Here is a 23,646-nt window from a genome sequence, read left to right as displayed (position 1 = left end):
TCAGATCATTCCTTCTCACACTGATTGTGTTTGTCTCCCTGAATACCTTAGGAAAATGGCTTTCAAACATTGCACTTTCGTATCTCACTGTACATCTTTCAGGTGGTCAACATCTTCTCTCCTGGGATTTTAAAAATGTCCCCAGCTTCTGGGGGTAGGTCCTTGTATTTCCCTTCCCCCACATTTTCCCACTGGGAAATTGCCTCTGTTTCCTTTGCTCAGCTAACCGCCCCTTCCCAGATGGCTTCTGTGTCCACATTGAATGTGAAATGGAGAGACAGTAAACTTCCAATCCTATTGCCACAGAGGGTTTCAACAGTGATAGAAACCCAGAGACTCAGCACTTCTGCTCCATGAGGTAGGCATCTTGAACCCTGGTCCTTGCTAGAAGTTATTCTTCCAACAGGAGGGAGGCACAGTACAGATCCATCTTCGCTCAATACAGCTCAGGTAGACAAACAAGCCATCCCCAAAGTGGAAACAACCATTCTCCAGAAATACTTTTCTGGCAACGGGTATTTTTGAAGTGGGCATTGCAGAAAATCAGATGCTCTTTAACAACAAATGGGTATCGTCTCTACTTTTAAGTTTTTTTTTGGATGTGGACTATTTTTTAAAGTCTTAACTGAATTTGTTACAATGTTGCCTCCATTTTTTAATGCTTTGGTTTTTTGGCCACAAGACATGTGGGGATCTTAGCTCTCCATCCAGGGGTTGAACCTACACTCCCTGCACTGGAAGGCAAAGTCAACCGCTGGGCCACCAGAGAAGTCCCATCCTTAATTTTTTAACTGAAAAGTCACATGTGCTATCTAATCATTTCTGGCAGATAGCCCTAAGTGTCTGTGTCAAGCCAGAGTCTACCCAGAAGAACAGAGCTTGCGTCAGTTCCGAGAGGGACTTATATGCGAGGTATTGGTTACAGAGGTATTGGAAGATTTGAAAAACAAAAATACAGGTGACATGAAGGTAAACCAGAGATTTATAACATCAAGAAATGTCTAAGTCTTAAAGGTCAGTGGGAGGCAGTTGTGTTTCCAGAGCCCAGAGTTCAGTGGTGACTGGAGTCACAGGGTGAGGGCCTGTCTCAGATGTAGAACCACAAAGACAATGGCAGAAATGCCACCTGGAGCAGAAACAGAGGGAAGAAACACCTTGGGTTCTCTTCCTCCAGCTCTAGATCATCCAGAGTAATGTAAAACCTAGGACTTTGCAATACTTCCAGCGCAGACTTTTAAGGGACACATTCAAGAAGTTTAGAAACCCTTGGACATGCAAAAATTATCTCAACCAAATCAGAACAGAGAGTAGGCTTATCCACAACCATCTATGAGGTTGCTGTTATTGTTTTCTTTAACTACTCCGTTTATGAGGAATAAATGGAACTTGATAACAGACCTCCAGTATGGATTCATTTATGGTTTCTTGCATATAATTATACTTTATGGATTACCACACCTAGTTCTCATTTCATGGCATATGCTCAGTCATTTCAATTAATGTTTTTATTGTCTTCATAAAGTCTAGCTTGAAGGATTCTTCCAGGTATTGTCACAGATAGATATTCAAGTAGGGTGGTCCCTTCTTGATCATAATAGGAATAATATTGGTGTCCAACCTAGACATATAGAATGTGGTCTTTATGACACTTATTTCTGATAGGAAAAGCTACTGGTTACAACCATAGAGACGTTTCTTACTTATCTTTAAGGGCAGGGCATCCCTGACATTTTGTTTCATTAGACAAGTGAAGAATTTCTTAAACGTTTCTCTTTAAAAATCTTATCAAACCCCCCATCAAAATCTGAGACACCAGAGCATTCTTCTTCCCCTAGTGAATACCTTAGGTCTTCCTCTGGTTCCTCTCTTTCTTTCTCTTACTTGTGAACGTATTTCTCTCTTCAAAACTAAGACAGTGTCCTAGGCTCTGATTTTCTTATATCTGAACTTTCATTGTTTTTTTTCCTTCAGAAACTTCCTTCTCACAAATTCATTAGAAACAAGTGTCAACCTTTATTGGCTTCCCAGGGGGCACCGGGGTAAAGAATCTGCTTGCCAATGCAGGAGATGAGGGTTAGATTCCCCAGGTCAGGAAGATCCCCTGAAGGAGGAAATGGCAACTCACTGCAGTATTCTTGCCTTGGAAATTTCATGGACAGAGGAGCCTGGTGGGCTACAGTCCAGGGGGTCGCAAAGAGTCAGACACAACTGAGTAAATGAGCACGCATGTCACTCTTTATCAACCAAAGCACTTCTACTGTTCAATTTAGTTTCCGTTTTGGCCCCTGGCTGTTTACTCCTTCCTGTTCTCCTTTCCCTGTCCCCCTCCCCCAACCCCAGTACCTGGTCTGCCCAGGACCTCCACCTCGGGAGCATCTCTATGCCCTTTTCTGTACTTCACTGCCTCTCTCTGCACAGAGCCCTTTCCTTCCTCCCAAGCTCCAGATGGCCTCGCCTCCGGTTCAATCTACCCTGCAAAGTTCTTGAAAATTCCTCTGTTCACAGAGTAGAGCAGAAATATGCCATCCTCTGAGATGTCACAGAGGAAAATCTCCTTTTAAGTTGGTTCTTTCAGAGACACGGACAAATTGACATGTTCATCATATTCAACATCTGGAAGAAGCAACCATGATGTTTTATTTCAACCACACTTCAGTTCGTAAAACAAGCTCTGTGTGGCCTCCCTTCTGTGCTTCCTCTGTCCTGCCCCAATAGGAAGCCTCTTCCTCAAAGTACAAATCAGGGCAGCAAATCCAGGTTAAAGCAAGCTCCGTGGCAATCCAGAGCCTTCCACCCGACCCCAGACTCCCTCGACCCCCAATCCTGGTAGCTGAGGAAAGGGAAACTCCTGTCCTTTCAAAGGCGGGGACCCTCTGTGGAGACTTCTCAGCCTCTTGTCTTAATGAGTTTAACTCCAGAGATGGGCAGCTAGTGCGTCCCCGCTGAGCATAATTACCATGATGGGGCACCTGGGGAGAGATTGTCACAAAGATAACTGGGTCTTAGGCTATTTAGTTCTTTACAGATGAGAGTAAGGTGGTGACTTGGAAAAATGAGGTCTGGTTCAGATAGGAAGATGGCTATGGTTCATTTTCTCCCCTCCTGTAGAAGCATCAACTGTTGTGTTTCTAATTGATGTGCAGAAGCCCAGGGCACAAAATGGACTCAGGTGAGAAATCCTAGGATCCCAAGGCCGGATGGGACCGTAGGAGTCATCCTGTCCACCCGCAGCCTCAGGCAGGGCTGCTTGCAAACCACCTTGGAAGGAGGGCTTGCTTCCCTTTTCATCACCACCTGCGGAGGACAGAGCATGCAGATAACCAAGGGCTACCTGGGCACTGACACACACTACAGAGGATGATCTGTGTGTGTTTTCTTCTGGCTCTTCTTGCTTAAAAGTCCGAGCCAGGGTCAGGGGCAAGTCCTAAACACACGCCACTTATAGCAACACACCAAAATGTCAGAAATTCACCAGGCAGCCTGAATATACTGAAGAACACACAGAGGAAATACACTGAATCATCTTGTGCAAAATCACACCTCAGTGAGGAGCTGAGAGAAGTGATCTTTTAACCACTGTCAAACTCTCACTGAGAGTGGCAGGATGGAATGGACTTCTGCGCTCCCCCAAAGAAACAGCTGGTGGAGGACCCCAAATAGGGAATGGGGGGGCAGGGGTTGGATTTGACAGGTAGTCCTGAGACCTCTGATGTTCAGATGCCTACAGAAAGGAATCTGATAAGGACAGGTTAGGAAGAGGGAGTCTGGGGCCAGCAATCCTCTTTGTGGGTTCTGTGCCCCTCTTGCCTTAGGTATATAACAGTACTGAGAAGGCCTAATACAAATGAGGCAGGTGGTGTGGGCTGCAGGACTGGCAGAGGGAACCTGCCGTCCCATGGGTGGACTAGATGATGTCCACTAGGAGCCCTGACACAGTCCCAATATTTCAGGGTGTGAGGAAAGTTTGTAGGGCAAAGAAGACAAGTGGAGCTTTCTCTCTGGACTGTCCACACCTCGAGCCACTGGACATCACATGTCCTTGAAGACTCTAGAGGAGACTGTCTCCTCAGCTGGAGGGAGACAAACTAGAGCTTGTGGTTCGTTTGGGTACATCCCACAAGCTAAGAATGGGTTTTACATTTTTAAAGGATTGAGGGGAAAAAAAAAAAAAGGAAGAATATGAGAACAGATCATACATGGTCCACTAAAACTAAATTATTTTCCATCTGGCCGTTTCCAGAAAAAGTTTGCCTACCTCTTCTCTAGGCTGCTGGTTCTCAAATTTTCATGTTCATAAAAACCACTTAGGGTACTTATTAAATATTCAGATTACCCTCTCCAGACAGCTGATTTAGCAGGTCTTAGACTGGGTTCCCATTGTCTTTTGTTCCCTCCAAAGCCACTGAAGGCAATTCTGGTGTAGGTGAGCATCTGATGACCTTACCAATGCTCCCCTTTAATTAATCAATACATATTTATTTTACAATTTCTATCTGGCCAGCTCTCTGTTGAATGCAGCAGAAGACACCACTGGTAGAAGATAACACCCCTCCCCACGGAAGAACTGCCATCTCTTTAGGAGGCAAGAGACTTTTCAAGCTGAAAGTATTAGATGTAAGTCAGGGGCAAATGCCATGGGGCGATTCCACGTGAACTGGGGTTTTGGGTGTAGGGCCACCATGTGTGGTTGTGTCACCCTAGTTGCAATCTGTGTCAAATGGAGTGTTTGAGAAAGACTCGGCAAGGTTTGGGATGTGGGGAGGTGGCATTTGCAAAGGCACAGAGCAGCAAGGGGCTTCCAGAATGAAAGCTCTGAAAATGTGGGCAGAGAGTAGAGCTACCAGACTGCCAAGGGCACTGGTGGATAGAACTGATGAGCTTTCTCTTCACAGTGAAAGCTACTGAGAAGGGCTTGTTCTCCTTCTCTTCTTCAAGCCTTGTTAGATACCAAGCCACAGCAATCAGGATTCTAGATTTTTCTACCTAAAATTACTTTTTACCATTTTCTACTTCCTCCTCACCTGTGTCCTCATATACTTTCTAAGCTCCTATCTCACTGAGTGTTTTTCGTTATGCACTACAGATTTATGCCTCTATTTCCTGGGAGGGGGGAAAAAACTATTCTTGTAGACTGGATTATTCTTTCCCTACCACCTTCTTGCTTATAAAGAGAATTCTGTCTCATCTCTCAAGACCCAGTGGAAGTATTATATTCTCCTTGAAGCAAAACCTCTCGACCCTCCTGCACCCACGCAGCCACCGCCTGTTGGACGTAGGGCAGCTCCTCTCTGCCGCCGGCCCTGGCCTCAGGTGTGGGGTAGCTCCTCTCCGCCGTGCCTCTTTGCCTGGCCGGTTGCGCCGCCGGGGCTGGCTTCCCTCACGTCTGCGATCACTGCAGATGCTGATTGCAGCCATGAAATTAAAAGACGCTTACTCCTTGGAAGGAAAGTTATGACCAACCTTGATAATATATTAAAAAGCAGAGACATTACTTTGCCAACAAAGGTCCGTCTAGTCAAGGCTATGGTTTTTCCCGTGGTCATGTATGGATGTGAGAGTTGGACTGTGAAGAAAGCTGATTGCTGAAGTATGGATGCTTTTGAACTGTGGTGTTGGAGAAGACTCTTGAGAGCCCCTTGGACTGCAAGGAGATCCAACCAGTCCATTCTAAAGGAGATCGATCCTGGGTGTTCATTGGAAGGACTGATGCTAAAGCTGAAACTGCAATACTTTGGCCACCTCATGTGACGAGTTGACTCACTGGAAAAGACTCTGATGCTGGGAAAGGTTGGGGGAGGGAGGAGAAGGGGACGACAGAGAATGAAATGGCTGGATGGCATCACCGACTCTGTGGACATGAGTTTGAGTGAACTCTGGGAGTTGGTGACATACAGGGAGACCTGGCATGCTGTGATTCATGGGGTCGCAAAGAGCCGGACACGACTGAGCGACTGAACTGAACTGAACTGAACTGAATAAGGAAAATATTAATGAAAGTGGGAATGTAAGGATGATTTCTTGACTAGGTGAGAAGGCTGGAGATTCTCCCTGGTGGGATACACTGCCCTACTTCCTTGATAATAACTCCTTGGCATCTCAGCATCTTTAAATTCAATAACATCTGCAGCAGAAGCTCATGGCTGAGATCTGAGCTGGGCCCTGCATTACAGACTGTGTCCCAGCTGGGGCATGTGCTATTGGATAAGTTGAGCTTTCATATGGCGTCTCAGAAAAACCTCCTGGGGCCCTGGAAGGCAGGGATAAATAAACAATCATCCTGTTACTATCACCTACAGTTCTAATCTCCAGAATTTTGTTAAATTACAACTTAAAGCTGCTCACAGTGGAAAGTGGTTCTTGTTGCAACTAAGGGAAATACTTTAAGGACAAGAACCAATACTACATGCATAGAAATTGGAGGAGTTTCAGAGAACACCAAAAAAGTATGAAGACAAAGGAAAATAGGTCCCATGTGTGCTTAGTCACTCAGTCGTGTCTTACTCTTTGTGACCCCATGGACTGAAGACCACAAGGCTCCTCTGTTCATGGAGATTCTCCAGGCAAGAATACTGAGTGGGTTGACATGCCCTCCTCCAGGGGATCTTCCCAACCCAGGAATCGAACCTAGGCCTCCTGCATTGTAGGCAGATTCTTTACCATCTGAGTTACCAGGGAAGCCAAAATAGGTCCCATGAAAATTAATAGCAGTTAGACAGTAAGACCTGGAGACAGAAATGGCAACCCACTTCAGCATTCTTCCCTGGAGAATTCCAAGGACAGAGGAGCCCAGTGGGCTACAGTCCATGGGGTTGCAAAGAGTGACACAAGCGAGCGACAGACACACACACAGACAGTGAGGGAGGAGATGGTGGAACAGGCTAAACTGGACCAAAGCAAATGGAAATGATGTGTAGGTTTCTGAAGCAACAAAGAGGAGGTCCAGAGGAGGTGAGAATAGGGAAATATTTTCAATAGATGGGTCTAGGATTCTGAGTTTTATTTATGAGGGGATGTAGGTGGTATTTCAGGAAGGAAGTGTCAGAAACAAAATATCCAAACTCCAGAGATATCTAACCAGGGCTTCTATTTCCCTGACTCCCCACGCCTACATGAGGTAAATGACAAAACCAAACTAAACCAATGTGAGCGGAAGTAGTGTCTTTGAGACAAGAAAGTTGAGTTTCCAATGTGCCTTCTGTGTCTATAAGCTCTAGATTAAAGTTGGAAGCTTCTCTAGATAGGCAAAACCTGGATCCCGAGGTATGGCTTGGAAGAAGGCCACCCAGGAAAACCACCAGAGGAGGCATAACCATCTTGGTCTTTGTGTAAAAGAGACATGAACTCTTACTGGGTTAATCCTTTGAGATTGGAGGTTGCTCATCACAACAGTTAGGCTATCTTTCTTAATTCAGGGTAGAAGGCTAGGTTTCCAGAAAATTTGGGGAGCACAGCTAAGTTATAGCCTAAATTGCCATCTGAGGTAGGGCACCAGTAGGGCAGGAAGAGTTCTAGGTGGTCTTGGGCACATACAAAGCTGGGAGGAATCTAGGACAGCAATTCTTTCACCTCACTGATTTTTGCTGGGGGCAGGCAGCCTTTGACCATTGATATTTTTTCTTTAATTTTATTGGACTATAGTTGCTTTACAGTGTTGTGTTAGTTTCTACTGTACAGCAAAGTGAATCAGCTATATGTACATATATGTCCCCTCTTTTCTTTGGATTTCCTTCCCCATTTAGGTCACTAGGGCTTCCCTGGTGGCTCAGACATTAAAGAATCTGCCTGCAATGCAGGATACCCAGGTTTGATCTCTGGATTGGGAAGATCTGGAAAAAGGAACACCCACTCTAGGATTCTTGCCTGGAGAATCCCATGGACAGAGGAGCCTAGTGGGGTACAGTCCATGGGGTCGTAAAGAGTCGGACAGGACTAAGCAACTAACACACTTTAGGTCACCACAGAGCACTGAGTCGAGTTCCCTGTGCCATACACTAAGTTCTCATTACTTAATGTATGTTATACACGGCAGTGTGTATATGTTGTCCGTTGGTCTTAGCCGCTGATTAAGTCACGATCCCCGGGCTGTCAGCATGCACTTCATTTCCTTTCACCCCATGTTTTCACCCGCTTGAAGCTCTACAGTAATCTGCATCTTGAGTTCACAAGTGCACATTTCAGAAGAGGTTTGGAAATGTCCCTCTTCCCCACACAGCCGTGTTCAGGGCAGTCTTTTCTTCTGTCCTCCGAGACAGTTATTCTTGGGGCTCTTGCCCCTTAGACTGAGGGAAAGGCTAAAGCTGGAGGTAGCTGAACTTCACAGCGCCTACGGCAGGACAGAGCTCCATGTGGAGGAAGCCAGTGACCTACTGGGAGTTCTCTCAAGACCCAAAGACTCCTTTCTCTCCCCAAAACGACCCCATGAAGACAAGCAAGAGGCAGAGCGAGCTTCACGGCAAACAGGAAATGAAGAGCACCCAGCAAATGGTGGCTCAGGTGCCAAAGCAAACCTCCCCACAGCTGATGAGGGAGCACAGAAATAGAGCCAAATGGGGCCCATAGTGCTTGCAGTGGGAAAGAAGATTCTAAACCTCAGGGCAGATCGGTTTGGGAGAAGGGGCTGGAAATATCCTCTTCCTTTTTCTTTCTCCCTCTCTTTCTGTCGCTGCTTAAAGAAACAGACAAACTCGCACACCAAGATGGCTGCCATTGGCTCTCTGGCTCCACACACTGGCTGACACCCCTGCGCGCCAGGTGGGCCCAGCTTTCCAGATACTGCAGCCCAGTCTGCCAAGTGAGCCTCAGTAGGCCTCTGATCAGTCCTTACTTGCTGGTGATTAGATTCCCAGCCGGCTGGGGATGGCTGCCTAGCAGAGTGGAAATAGCCCTTGGGTTCTTCTCTGAGGCCCCTCCCACTTTGTCTCTTAGAGGAGAGACTGAGGGGGTTGGGTGTGAGGCCAGCCACACCTCTCTGCCCCCTCACCATCTTTCCTGTCATGCCCAGAAGGACAGCGTTTGGTGCCACCTCCAGGGAGGGCCTGGAGAATCGAAGCAGATTGAAAGCTTTGGATAGACCGGAGATCAGATTCCCATTGTGGCAGATGCAAATTCTGTCACCAGGTTGGGGGAACACAAGCTCTTGTGCATTCTCCTTAGGATTTCTGACAGGAATAGAGATGCTCTGTGCCGTCTATTCCCTCTTCCTAGGATAATAGGCACACAGAATGCTAACTCCCTACACAGAGGCCAGGATCTGCTGTCCTTGATGCTCAAGAAGGGTAACTGCCTCAGCAGCCCAGCCCAGGGCCCGCTGAGCCTGGTGGAGCTGGAGAGTAGGGAGTGTGGCATCCGGGTTTCTGTGTGTGTGTGTGTTGTGCACATGTGGAGTTTAGGCAACATGGCTTCTGGAATTTTTGTTACCAGTTGGAGTAGCCGTCTGAGGGACTCCCAGGAACAGTGGCTGGACCTGGCAAATAAGAGAAGCCCAGGGTCCACCTGGCTGTCTGTAGACTGAAGAGGCCCCAGAAGTCATGGGTCACCTTTCTGGGCCAGCAGAGCAGCACAGACAGTAGACAAGGCACTCATCTCCTCCCCTCCTAATGAAATCCTAGACTGCAGCTGTCTTTCCCAAACCCAGGTCCCTCTTCTCTCCCTGAGCAATGGTTCATGCTTCTTCCCTCCAGCTGGAGCTTGGCCTGTTTTCACTTCACTATCTCCTCTCTGATCACCTTTCCAAAGGAACCTCCCTCTTCCCTCTGTGGAGTCTACTGTGGGAATAGCCCTAGAATTTTGTCACAGATTGTGTGGTTTGCGAACTTTGGGCTTCCTAGATGGCTCGGTGGTAAAGAATTCACCTGCAAGGCAGAAGACCCAGGTTCGATCCCTAGGTCAGAAAGATCCCCTGGAGAAGGTAATGGCTACCCACTCCAGAATTCTTGTCTGGAGAATTCCGTGGACAGAGGAGCTTGATTTAACCCCAGCTACAGTCCATGGCCCGAAGCCAGGCTTCAGCAATATGTAAACCGTGAACTCCCAGATGTTCAAGCAGGTTTTAGAAAAGGCAGAGGCACCAGAGATCAAATTGCCAACATCCGCTGGATCATGGAGAAAGCAAGAGAGTTTCAGAAAAACATCTATTTCTGCTTCATTGACTATGCCAAAGCCTTTGACTGTGTGGATCACAATAAACTGTGGAACATTCTGAAAGAGATGGGAATACCAGACCACCTGACCTGCCTCTTGAGAAACCTGTATGCAGGTCAGGAAGCAACAGTTAGAACTGGACATGGAACAACAGACTGGTTCCAAATAGGAAAAGGTGTACGTCAAGGTTGTATATTGTCACCTTGCTTATTTAACTTATATGCAGAGTACATCATGAGGAACGCTGGGCTGGAAGAAGCACAAGCTGGAGTCAAGATTGCTGGGAGAAATATCAATAACCTCAGATATGCAGATGACACTACCCTTATGGCAGAAAGTGAAGAGGAACTCAAAAGCCTCTTGATGAAAGTGAAAGAGGAGAGTGAAAAGGTTGGTTTGAAGCTCAACATTCAGAAAACAAAGATCATGGCATCTGGTCCCATCACTTCATGGGAGATAGATGGAAAAACAGTGGAAACAGTGTCAGACTTTGTTTTTTTGGGCTCCAAAATCACTGCAGATGCTGATTGCAGCCATGAAATTAAAAGACGCTTGCTCCTTGGAAGGAAAGTTATGACCAACCTTGATGGTATATTAAAAAGCAGAGACATTACTTTGCCAACCAAGGTCCGTCTAGTCAAGGCAATGGTTTTTCCCGTGGTCATGTATGGTTGTGAGAGTTGGACTGTGAAGAAGGCTGATCGCCGAAGAATCGATGCTTTTGAACTGTGGTGTTGGAGAAGACTCTTGAGAGTCCCTTATACTGCAAGGAGATCCAACCAGTCCATTCTAAAGGAGATCAATCCTGGATGTTCATTGGAGGGACTGATGCTAAAGCTGAAACTGCAATACTTTGGCCACCTCATGCGACGAGTTGACTCACTGGAAAAGACTCTGATGCTGGGAAAGGTTGGGGGCGGGAGGAGAAGGGGACGACGGAGAATGAGATGGCTGGATGGCATCACCGACTCTGTGGACATGAGTTTGAGTGTACTCCGGGAGTTGGTGATGGACAGGGAGGCCTGGCGTGCTGTGATTCATGGGGTCGCGGAGAGTCGGACACGACTGAGCGACTGAACTGAACTGAACTGAACTGAACAGTCCATGGGGTTGCATAGAGTCAGACAGGACTGAGCAACTAACACTTTCACTTACTTTCTCTAGATAACGAGTACAGTTGGGGCTGGCCCTCTGTCTTCTACATTTTGGCTTCCCTCTGCAGTGCCAATAATAGTGCTATTCAACTATTAACTTTGAAATAAATTTTGGCTAAAATGAATCAGTTCTCAGGAGGCAGCAACTTAAAGATTTGCCCCCTGCAAACTATATGCCTTAGAAAGAAATACTAAAGACAAAACCCCTTACATATGGCCCTGCTTTCACCTCTCAAGGCTTTGTCAAGAACTGGCAGTCCTGTTGATTGATAAATCCCACTGTGCTTGGCTGGTCATCGCCTTGCCCACCATGAGATCATTGGAAACTGCCCCTCCTTGCTATAATTTGTCGCTGGCTCCAAAGCTAGAATCACTCAGTGCTAAGTTTTGGTTTTCAGGCTCATGCAGAAGCATTTTCATTTCTGTCCTTTTTTTCCATCTGACTCTTTAATCCTTCTCAACTTCAGATCTTTGCACAAACCTCCCGTGTCATCATTGGGGAGCTCTGGGCTCAGAGCTAAGGTAGGAAGCAAAAAGGCCCAAATCTGCACGTTTTATTTCATTGGTACATGTATTTAATCCATCTGCAAACTGTTCATTGGATAGCATTGCAGTCTTCTCTCTCTGGGAACACTAAGGTATGTGTATTCAACAGTGGAAAATAAACATAAGATTTTATTACAAAGTGCCACCGCCGCTCCTGGCATGAGTAATTTGTGCACCTGCATTTTTAAAATGTTTCAAAGTTTTTCCCCTTGGTGGATTTCATGGTAACACACATTCGCTTCCTGGCTCTCACAGCCTCGGCCTTCTAGGCTCCTGTTATGTCTAGCCATGCTTCCCCAGAAGCCACCGAATTCAGGGCAGATGCAGTGACCAGCCATGGAAGCCTTGGAGGGTAAGGGTACCTGTGCTGTCCTGATGAATGCCTTTCTCCCAAGAATAGGCAAAAGTGTGGGAGTGTTAATCCTTAGTGCAAAGGGGGTGGGGTGGACCATCAGGGGAAGAGTTAAGGTCAGGTCTGCCCTCCTCAGATTTGGGGATGGTTTCTGGGGTTGCTCCCTCCTCCACACCCTTTGCCTCTCAGTCTGCTTTTTCATAAGCATAGGAACCCCATCTTTTGCAGCTCGTCACTGAGGTTCTTTAGCAAAGAAGATGATCCAGTGTGAACCAGACAGAACTGAGACACCCAGTCAGCCAGAGAACCTAGAGAATGACAGAGGGGTATTGGGGGAGGAGGGCACTATGATTCCAAACAGGTTCATTATCCTGGCTGTCTTTTCTCTTTTCCTTCCCCTTCTTCTGCATGATTCTGATTTTTGCAGGTGTGTAAGTCAGTCTGTGTGCTCAGCACTCACTAACAATTTCCCCTGCGATATCAGTAATCTCCTGGAAACATTCCTTGAAGGCTTGCAATGTCCCCCACAACCACCCAGAAGGCTGGCAGGTCCAAGTCATCTTTTCTTAAAGTCATATCACCACATATGACACTTTTCTCCCTGCAACAGCAGGTCTCAGAGGATGACGATAATGACCCAGTACTACACCAACTTGATCGTTAGAGTTTCTGCTCTCTAAGCAGCACCAGGCACATAACTTGATCTAAAGAGTATTTATTTATCTGTCCAAGGCTGCAAATGGAGACAGAGAGAACGCCACTGATGGAATCGCAGAGTGTGAAATCTTCATTGTTCAATGTGATCCACAGCAAAGGAATGCTTGTTTCATTTAAATAATGCCGGGTTTTCAAACACTGCACACCATCTGGCTCGAGAGCTGCCTGACTCAGGCACAGGAGTGGATGGTTGTGGCATTTTGAATAGTCTAACTGAAAACCTGTTCTGGTTTTGCTTGAAGGTTAGTAATGGAGTAGTTGAATAATAAGGGATCAAGTCCCTTATTCTTGCCGTGGGTGCAGCTTCTGTTGACCAACTGGCCATCTCTGAACTTGACTGTCTAGGAGAATAATTTTAATAGGATTCCCTCTCAGAAGAATAAAAGAACCTCACTTTGATATCCTCTGTGATGTTTTGCTGTTGTTTAGTCCCTAAATTGTGTCCAACTCTTTGCAACCCCATGGAGTGCAGCAGTGCCAGACCCCTGTCCTTCACATTCTCCTGGAGCTTGCTCAGACTCATGTCCATTGAGTTGGTGATGCCAGCCAACCGTCTTGTCCTCTGTCATCCCCTTCTCTTCCTGCCTTCCATCTTTCCCAGCATCAGGGTCTTTTCCAAAGAGTCAGCTCTTCACATCAAGTGGCCAGAGTACTAGAGCTTTAGCTTCAGCATCGGTCCTTCAAATGAATATTCAGGATTGATTTCCTTGAGGACTGACTGATTTTATCTCCTTCCTGTCCAAGGGACTCTCAAGACTCTTCTCCAACATCACAATTCAAAAGCATCAATTCTTCGGTGCTCAGCCTTCTTAATGGTCCAACTCTCACATCTGTACGTGACTGCTGGAAAAACCATGGCTCTGACTATATGGAACTTGTGGGCAAAACGCTGCCTCTGCTTTTTAATATGCTGTTTAGGTTTGTCACAGCTTTTCTTCTGACGAGCAAACATTTTTTAATTTTGTGGCCACAGTCACAGCCCGCAGCGATTTTTGGAGAGCAAGAAAAGAAAATCTGTCACTGTTTCTACCTTTTCCTCATGTTTGCCATGAAATGATGGGACCAGATGCCATGATCTTAATTTTTTGAATGTTGAGTTTTAAGCCAGCTTTTTCATTCTCCTCCTGCCATTAGAGTGGTATCATCTGTATATCTGAGGTGGTTGATATTTCTCCTGGCAATCTTGATTCCAGCTTGTGCTTCATCCAGCCCAGCATTTCTCATGATGTAGTCTGCATATAAGTTAAATAAGCAGGGTGACAATATACAGCCTTGATGTACTCCTTTCCCAATTTGGAACCAGTCAGTTGTTCCATGTCCAGTTCTAACTGTTGCTTCTTTACCAGCATACAAGTTTCTCAGGAGACAAGTAAGGTGTTCTGGTATTCAAATCTCTTAAAGAATTTCCCACAGTTTGTTGTGAGCCACATAGTCAAAGGCTTTAGCGCAGTCAGTGAAGCAGATGTCTTTCTGGAATTCCCTTGCTTTTTCTATGATCCAGCAGATACTGTTAATTTGATCTCGGGTTCCTCTGCCTTTTCTAAGTCCAACTTGAACATCCAGAAGTTCTCAGTTCACATACTGTTGAAACCTAGCTTAAAGGATTTTGAGCATTACCTTGCTAGCATGTCAGATGAGCACAGTTCTATAGTAATCTGAACACTTTTTGGCATTACCTTTCTTTTCCAGTTCTGTGGCCACTGCTGTGTTTTCCAAATTTGTTGACATATTGAGTGCAGCACTTTAACAGCATCATCTTTTAGAGTTTGAAATAGCTCAACTGGATTGCCATCACCTCCACTAGCTTTGTTCATAGTAATACTTCCTAGGACCCACTTGACTTCACATTCCAGGATGTCTGGCTCTAGATGAGTGACCACACCAATGTGGTTATCAGAGTTATTAGGTCCTTTTTTGTATAGTTCTTCTGTATATTCTTGCCACTTCTTCTTAATCTCTTCTGCTTCTATTAGTTTCTTGCTGTTTCTCTCCTTTATTGTGCCCATCTTTGGATGAAATGTTCCCTTGGAATCTCTAATTTTCTTGAAGAGATCTCTAGTCTTTCCCATTCTATTGTTTTCCTCTATTTCTTTGCACTGATCACTGAGGAAGGCTTTCTTATTTCTCCTTGCTATTCTCTGGGATTCTGCATTCAGTGGAGTATATCTTTCCCTTTCTCCTTTGCCTTTCACCTCTCTTCTTTTCTCAAGCTATGATGCTTTCAGTTCAGTCACTCAGTCGTGTCCGACTCTCCGCGACCCCATGAATTACAGCATGCCAGGCCTCCCTGTCTATCACCAACTCCTGGAGTTCACTCAAACTCATGCCCACAGAGGCGGTGATGCCATCCAGCCATCTCATTCTCTGTCGTCCCCTTCTCCTCCCGCCCCCAACCTTTCCCAGCATCAGAGTCTTTTCCAGTGAGTCAACTCGTCACATCAGGTGGCCAAAGTATTGCAGTTTCAGCTTCAGCATCAGTCCTTCCAATGAACATCCAGGATTGATCTCCTTTAGAATGGACTGGTTGGATCTCCTTGCAGTATAAGGGACTCTCAAGAGTCTTCTCCAGCACCACAGTTCAAAAGCATCGATTCTTCGGCGATCAGCTTTCTTCACAGTCCAACTCTCACATCCATACATGACCATGGGAAAAACCATAGCCTTGACTAGACGGACCTTTGTTGGCAAAGTAATGTCTCTGCTTTTTAATATACTATCAAGGTTGGTCATAACTTTCCTTCCAAGGAGTAAGCACCTTTTAATTTCCTGGCTGCAATTAGCATCTGCAGTGATTTTGGAGCCCAAAAAAATAAAGTCTGAAACTGTTTCCACTGTTTTTCCATCTATTTCCCATGAAGTGATGGGACCAGATGCCATGATCTTTGTTTTCTGAATGTTGAGCTTCAAGCCAACCTTTTCACTCTCCTCTTTCACTTTCATCAAGAGGCTTTTGAGTTCCTCTTCACTTTCTGCCATAAGGGTAGTGTCATCTGCATATCTGAGGTTATTGATATTTCTCCCAGCAATCTTGATTCCAGCTTGTGCTTCTTCCAGCCCAGCGTTTCTCATGATGTATTCCGCATATAAGTTAAATAAGCAAGGTGACAATATACAGCCTTGACGTACTACTTTTCCTATTTGGAACCAGTCTGTTGTTCCATGTACAGTTCTGACTGTTGCTTCCTGACCTGCATACAGGTTTCTCAAGAGGCAGGTCAGGTGGTCTGGTATTCCCATCTCTTTCACAATTTTCCACAGTTTACTGTGATCCACACAGTCAAAGTCTTTGGCATAGTCAATGAAGCAGAAATAGATATTTTTCTGGAACTCTCTTGCTTTTTCCATGATCCAGCGGATGTTGGCAATTTGATCTCTGGTGCCTCTGCCTTTTCTAAAACCTGCTTGAACATCTGGGAGTTCACGGTTCACATATTGCTGAAGCCTGGCTTGGAGAATTTTGAGCATGATGCTTTAGTCAAGTCATAAAATTAAATTCAGGGAAAGATTTTTCAAAGAATCCCCTAGAACTTTCTAACTGGCTCCTCTGCTAAGTCCTGCCTTCAGTAGAAGTATGAACTTCATCCCGAAGCAGAGATGCTTGCTGTTGTCACTAAAAACCACATATGCACACACACATGCACACCTGCATTTGTGTACATGCACACCCTATTTGTTTGTAGAGAAATCAAAGACTTACTTTGATGTAGTTGTCTGGATTATCTTGTGTTCAGATTGCTCACGTAATGTTACTCTGCATGCTTGCTAAGTCACTTCAGTCATGTCCGACCCTGTGGGACCCTATGAACTGTAGCCCACCAGGCTCTTCCATCCATGTGATTCTCCAGGCAAGAATGCTGGAGTGGGTTGCCATGCCCTCCTCCAGGGGATCTTCCTGACCCAGGGATCGAACCTGCATCTCTTACGTCTCCTGCATTGGCAGGCAGATTCTTTTACTCTACATACAGAATATGATGACCAGACTGGTGATAACTGAGGAGAAGGTTGCCATGTTTAGCTGGGTTGAGGAGCTCTTGACAAATATCCCTTGACTTGGATTCATTATTTCTCAGGCTCTTTCCATAGTTTTAGGCAAAGAGGCTATTTAAATTAATTATCTCATTGATTCAGGGTGAGGATACTGTATTTGGATAAGTGATGCTGTTAAAATGAAGCCTACAGTTCTAGTTCCTTAATATAATAAAGGGCTCTTGTTCTTCCCCTCGTGTTCTTATATGATTTGGGCAGTAAGGTGACACTCTGCACTGGGATGCCAGCCAGGGCTCTGGTCTGTGTCTTCTGTCCCCTCCATCTCTACCACACAGCTCCAAGGTAGCCTCAGAAAACAGGAGAGAAAAGAGAATGTAGAGCCTATGCAACCACTCTAACTGCCTTGACTTAAAAACCCTCCTCGGTACAAAAGGGGTGGGGAATACATGCTCACGGGTGCCAGGCAGGGGACAGGTCTCACCACTGATGCCTTGCCTTTATTATCTGGATAATTCATGAGACGAGATCCAGCTCCAATTACAAATAATCGTTCCATTTCTCTTCCCATCACATCTTAGTGCCAATGGAAGGAATGCGTGCAGAAGGCCATGTTCTTGAAGGTTTCCTTCTTGGGTACAAATTTAGTACCTTCCACAGAGTGATGGGCTCAAGATGAGCTGCAAATGGAGCTGATTATAGTTATCTTATGACCACACACGTGCCTGGGGTGTTCTTCAATCTGTCTCAACCACTTCAGCCTGGCTTAGTTTTCCTTTACAGTAGCAAAACTTCTTTCACTTGCAATTTGAGAAAGGCACTATAAAATCAGGCTATAAATAATATTTCATTAGTAGTTTCAAAGGTATTATGTTTTGAAGCATGATGCTAGCTTACCATACCTAAATCTTTCCCGTTGTCTGTTATTTAAGCTTGCTTTTGACGTAACTACTCCTAACATAATGTTTCTGACATACCAGGCCTGTGTTATTTAAATGTTGATGATATTGATAATATGTTTTTCAGTCATTCTAAAATATTTCTTATATTGGTGACTTGTCTTTGAAATTGTGATTGGAAACAATAGAATAATGAAACTCCTTCAAGAGTTTTGTTAAATGGTATTTGGACCACTTGGAATAGAAGCTACATTGTTCTTGGCTCCAAGTTTCATATGTTTGCATGCAACCGCTTTCTTGTGTCTGAAATAAATTTGCTGGAGTCTTTGTCTCCATTCTAAACACACTGTACAAACAAGGGCCTGCTTCTCGGGAGAGTAACCAAGCCAGGGATGTCATGTTCCATCTTGATGATGAAATGCAGATTTGTTGTTAAAAGGCAAATTCTTCATTTTCAAAAGTGGAATAGAAATGATGCTTTAGAAGATTTTAGCTAATGAAATTTGCCCTCTTCTCCCCCTGCTTAAAAAAAAAAAAAAAAGAATTTAGGGATATACTCTGGAGCTTAGCCCAGAGTATTTCATTTGGCTTCAAAATGCATACGTTTTCTTTTAGTTCATCATCTTGCCTTATGGTATTTTATTGTGCAGAGGGTAGCAAACCAATGTCGATCACTTTGTTGAGCTCAGGACCACTGCCTGCTTGGTTTGCCTGATTTGTTTCCATGGCTTGTGGCTGTTGAAGCTGAACCTGTGTGTTTTCGGGCTGGTCCAAGTCGAGGAAGCTGAACCCAAATGGTGCTGTCGCTCTACAGCCTCTTCATCAGCCCAGACTTGTCTGTCAGGTTCCCTCTCCCCTGTGTAGTCCTTTCTTCATCTTCTTTGAAGTCATTTGTGCAAGATGGGAGGCCTGGGATGCCTCTTTCCTTCCAACATTTCTATCAGCTTAGGCTGAGTTTTCAGATTGGACTCTGCTTTGGGAGTTTCTGGAGAAGGAAATGGCAACCCACTCCAGTATTCTTGCCTAGAGAATCCCGTGGACAGAGGAGCCAGGTGGGCTGCTGTCCGTAGGGTCGCAGAGTCAGACACGGCTGAAGCGACTTAGCATGCATGCACTGGGAGTTTCTAGGCTTTGAGAGAAGAGTTTCTACACTTTTCCAGCTCACCAATGAGTCTGGGTAGACGTCAGTTTTTTTGCAGCCTCTTCAGTCAGCAAATATCCAAACATGAAAGTCTCATTTTGCTCCTTTATTTCTGTTCCCATGGCTTGGGTGAGCCACAGTGGATGCAGGTTGCCACTATGGACGGGACGAGGAGAACAGATGAATGGAGCACTCCAGCTCCATTCAACACAGCTGCCCTCAAGTTACCAAAGGCTTGTGTGGAGATAGTAGACCTGTGAAGAGGAAGGTTCTGCAGGAGAACCTGCCAGAACCTCAGAAGATGCAACAAACCCAGTGGCTGGGAGAGGCATCCACTTTCCTTCCTATGGGGTGCTGGGGAGCCAGGCATCAAATATCTTTTTGGGTTTTTGTTGTTGTTTGTTTTGTTTTCTGATTTTTTTTTTCGTGCTTTGTTACAAACTCCAGTGTGACTTTGAAAATTCAGTTCCAGACTGTCCCACGCATCTGTCATCCTCAAGACCAGGAGGGAAGAAATCAGACCCAGGATTTCACCAGGATAGTAGTACAGTGGAATGGATCGACCAAGATGCTTTTAAATGCCTGCAGCTTCTCAGTGCAGAAGAATGCAGATAAGGCGTCTGTTAGACCAGCGTGGTGGTCTCCAGGTGCCCAGTGGCCCTGGGGAAAAAAATAAAAGAACCTCTAGGAGACAAACAGCAGCAACCCACACACCAGAGGGGTCCCATCCGAGGCAAGGCTACCTGGCTCACCCTGAGGTTAACGTGGATGAAGGAAGGGACTGAATGACATCCCAAGCCACAGTGACTCCATTTCATCATTTTGTACACATACATCCACGATGCGCTATATGTTATATATAATTTACTAAAGCATGCTTTTAAAAATAGATTTGAGGAGCATGGAGCCCCCAGAAGCGTATGTTATTGTACTGGGCTTGAGTTTCTGCTTCCCTCCCACAGGGGACTGCTGAGGGTCTATTTGAGGGCATGAATATGGAAAATTCAGCTCCAGCTCCCCCACCCCGCTCCCCAAACAGCACTGCAGAACTACACTGAGCTCCTGTGGTTTGGAAAGAACAGATGCAAGAGACAAAATAAGTACAGAAGGAATTTGGGGAATGGGTCCTAAGAATCACCACGTTTCCTATCACTCTCAGAAAATGCATCTCTTTTCAGGGGTACTGTACATCTGTGTGGCTCCAAACCACCAATTATTTTTCCAAGCAGCCTAATTACAGCCTTCTCTTGAAAATGCCAAACACTCCAATGAAATACAGCTTCAGAAATTTTCACTTACGCTAATTGGTTCCAATTACTCAGACCTGCTTTGGCCCCCCCAAAAAACATGCAAGCCAAGTTCTTTTTTTTTTTTTCCTCTCTTACCATTCACTTTTTCCAGAAAAAACAGTGGAGAGCTACCCCCTGATTTCTACATATTTTATTAGAACACGACCTAACAGGACAGGAAGTATAATTGAAGGAGGCGGGGAGGACACTGTCCCGGTGGACACTGACCCTCCACATCTGTACCGGCCCTGAGAGGCCACAGATGTCACAGGCCTTCCTCTCGAACCACTCTGAATGTAATCTGCTGGGCTTGGTTTGCTGACTGTATATGCACGTCAAAGACTGTGGCCATGGATTATTTATAAGATGTTCACTTCCAATTAGCGCCGCTTAAAACGTGAGCTTCAACTTGGCACATGCAGCAGCCGCAGTCTGCTCTGAAAGGTTGGGCAGGTCAGGGGTGGTAAGTAAGCCTCTTGCCAAGCGAGTGTGCAGACGTTAGCTGAAGTAGCATTTGGAAGCCGCCCTGTTTGCAGACAGACTCTTATTGCAGTTAGCAACGCTTTGCGTGACACCATAAAAGACATACAAGCGCCCTTTTTCAGAGGATGGATCTGGAAGCCATGGGTCATTTGAGTCCATGACTCCTCAAGCACCCACTTGGAGAATCAGCGGGTCTCATTTCAGATCTGTGTCTGCCTCTGTGGAAAACCCCCGTTTTCTAACATGATGGAGACTCACAGGCATTGCCTTCTTAGTCCACGATCTAGTATGGTGGGAAGAGCTACTGGGAAAATCAGTTTAATTTACCCATTTTAACCAAATCTAATTAACCAAATTTAATTAACCCATTTGCTGAGGTTAATGAAACCCTTGTTAACTTGAGTCAGGAGGGGCATGAACAGGAGGACCTTTGAAGCTCAGATCCCTAATAGGATCTGTGCCTTTGGGAGCTGTGAACCTCTCAAAGTCAGGGTAAGGAGGTTGGTACTTTGAATCTTTTCTCAAGAAGGGAGTCAAGGGGGCATTCTGCAGAGACAGTGGACAGCACTCTAGTCTCTCCTAAAGTTATTCAGCTCGAAATTGTCATTTAGTCTAAAACCCAGGGGATTTCAGGTATCAAGGGCATATTCCGTAAAATTGCAGTAGGTCATTCCATTGCCAGGTGGAAATGACCTGGGGTCCACTTGCACTGTCTAGTAGCTGTCCTGCTGCTCCATGTTATCAGAAGCCCCATTCTCAGTTAAGGGTGTTTACGAGGCAGACATCCAGACCCAGACTGATGGTTCTCCTGCCTCGAGTTCAGGATCAGGGCGATGAACTGGCAAGATTACTGTGTTTTAGTTGGCAGGTGTCACTGTCACAAAACTCCCCTTCATCTGACATTGGCTGAGAGCCCATCCACTGACTCAACTCAGGGGTTTGAACACCGCGCAGTCTGGGGCCATTCTCTCCTCTGCAGTGGTGTTTCTATAGTGGGTCCTGGACTCTAATGAACCTTGGGAGACAGCTTCCAAAGCATGTCTTTAGCAGGAAGGTGGCTCCCCTCTTTGTTGGAACGTCAAGTTTGTTCCTAGGAGAAGAATTTAGAAGGCCTTTGCACACGTGCAGAGGCAAGGAGCTAAACTGAATCTTCTGCAGTCAGAGCGCATCTGCCAGGACCTAGAGGAAGCTGAGAATAGAGAGCGGAGTCTCAGAATTCCACTGGGAGTTTTATCCTTCTTGATTCAAAAGATGGTGTGATCCGTTCAGGACTGATCTGGCTAGGAGGAGAGGTTTGGGACTCTCACACATCACTGAATGTAATGGGCTCAAAATCTAGGGCTGAGCAAGGAGGGGCTCAAAGTAGCATAAGAGGCATTTTGCTCCACTCAGAAGGCTGTTGCTTCCAGTCACACTCTCCGTGTCTGTGACCTTGAGTTCAAAGAGTAGAAACGCCAAGTGAAGCCTTTCTGTTCTTTAAAGGGATGCATTCAGTAAGCCCCCTCCTCCTTCAGTCTTTGGAAAGAAGAATGTGCAAAATGCTAAATGAATGGTTTTATTCCTGATCCACCAAACAGGGAAGGGAAGAAAGCAGCTGAGTGCAACAGGATGGATTTCCGTAGGATGAAACCATGTCGGTGGGAAAACACAGTAACAAGATTGGGATCAGATTTACCACAAGAGCAGAGCTTTTTCTTTATTGATTAGTTAAGTCTTCTTCAAAAGTATTTTCCTGAGGTGGTAGAAAAACTCAATGAAAAGGCATCATTTATTCATTTATGGGTGGAGATGGAAAAAAATACATTAAAAAAGTATAACAAAAATGGACATTATGAAATATAAAAAGTATTTTGGGAATGTTTTCTTGTAAATTTTCTAGTCTTTCAGAAGGTGCTATTTCCCTAATATGTCTCAAGTCTTCTCCATCTCCCTCATCCATTGTTTAGATAAATGCCTCCAAATGACTTTTAGCCATCATTCTGAAGCAAAAGTGGTTTAGGTGTACCAGAATTGAAATAGTTCTCTGTTAATGAATTGATAAAGCAGTATTCCTGTTGGGTCCTCTTTATCCTTCCCTTAGACGGTCAGCGAGGCCAAGAATTTATTCATGGAGCAAATATTCATGACTACTGTTGGAAATACAAAGGAATACAAGCAATGCATTTTGTTCTCAGGGAGTGATTAATCTAGTGATTCAAAGAAGATCAACACACAAACAAGGTTGAAGTTCCTACACATTGCCAACCACAGACAAGTCAAGTCAGTATTGACTTTATTATCCAAATCAGCACCAGAGTGATCATTTTCAGATATCATGGGGGCAATCAAACACAGACAGGTGCCATGCACCGAACGAGGATCCTGGAAGTATTTAGTGCTCATCTACACTCTCTCCCAAGGCTGCTGGTCCCAGAACCATGAAGGGAGCTGATGTACTCAAGGCCACAGAGCTTCAGGTGACAGAGAAGGGCTCGAGCATACATTTCATTACTCCAATTCCAGAGTTCCCATTCAAGTTCATCATGAAAAGTTTATTTCCCCTCAGCTTATCTTTGTGACATTCCCTTAACAGCACTGAGATATGAAACCCAAGATGCGCGTTCTGGTCTCTGGGTCACCCCTGACCAGTCATGAGTGTTTAAGCAAGACGCAGACCTCTCTGGATTTCAGGTTTCTCATCCATCAGATGAGGTAATTAGACTTTTCCAGTGCTCGCCACACTTCTCCATCATAGTACCCCTCCTAGCAGAGCAGAGTGGATGGTGATCGGAATAAGAGTTTGGAGGTGTGTCAGTAAGTGGCGCCCTACAAGCAAGAAATGCATTTGAAGTGTTGGGATTTGTCATAGTGGTTTGTGTGACTTCTGCATTTTACTTAATATATCTGTGTTAGTTTTCATGTAAAAGCAGTGTTTGAAATTTCTTACTGTCGGTTGGAGCTA

This window comes from Moschus berezovskii, chromosome 28, assembly GCF_049115385.1.
Source record: "Moschus berezovskii isolate FMDL1 chromosome 28, NW_MosBer_1.0, whole genome shotgun sequence".
In the NCBI taxonomy this organism is placed as follows: Eukaryota; Metazoa; Chordata; class Mammalia; order Artiodactyla; family Moschidae; genus Moschus; species Moschus berezovskii.
This window is presented reverse-complemented; position numbering follows the sequence as displayed.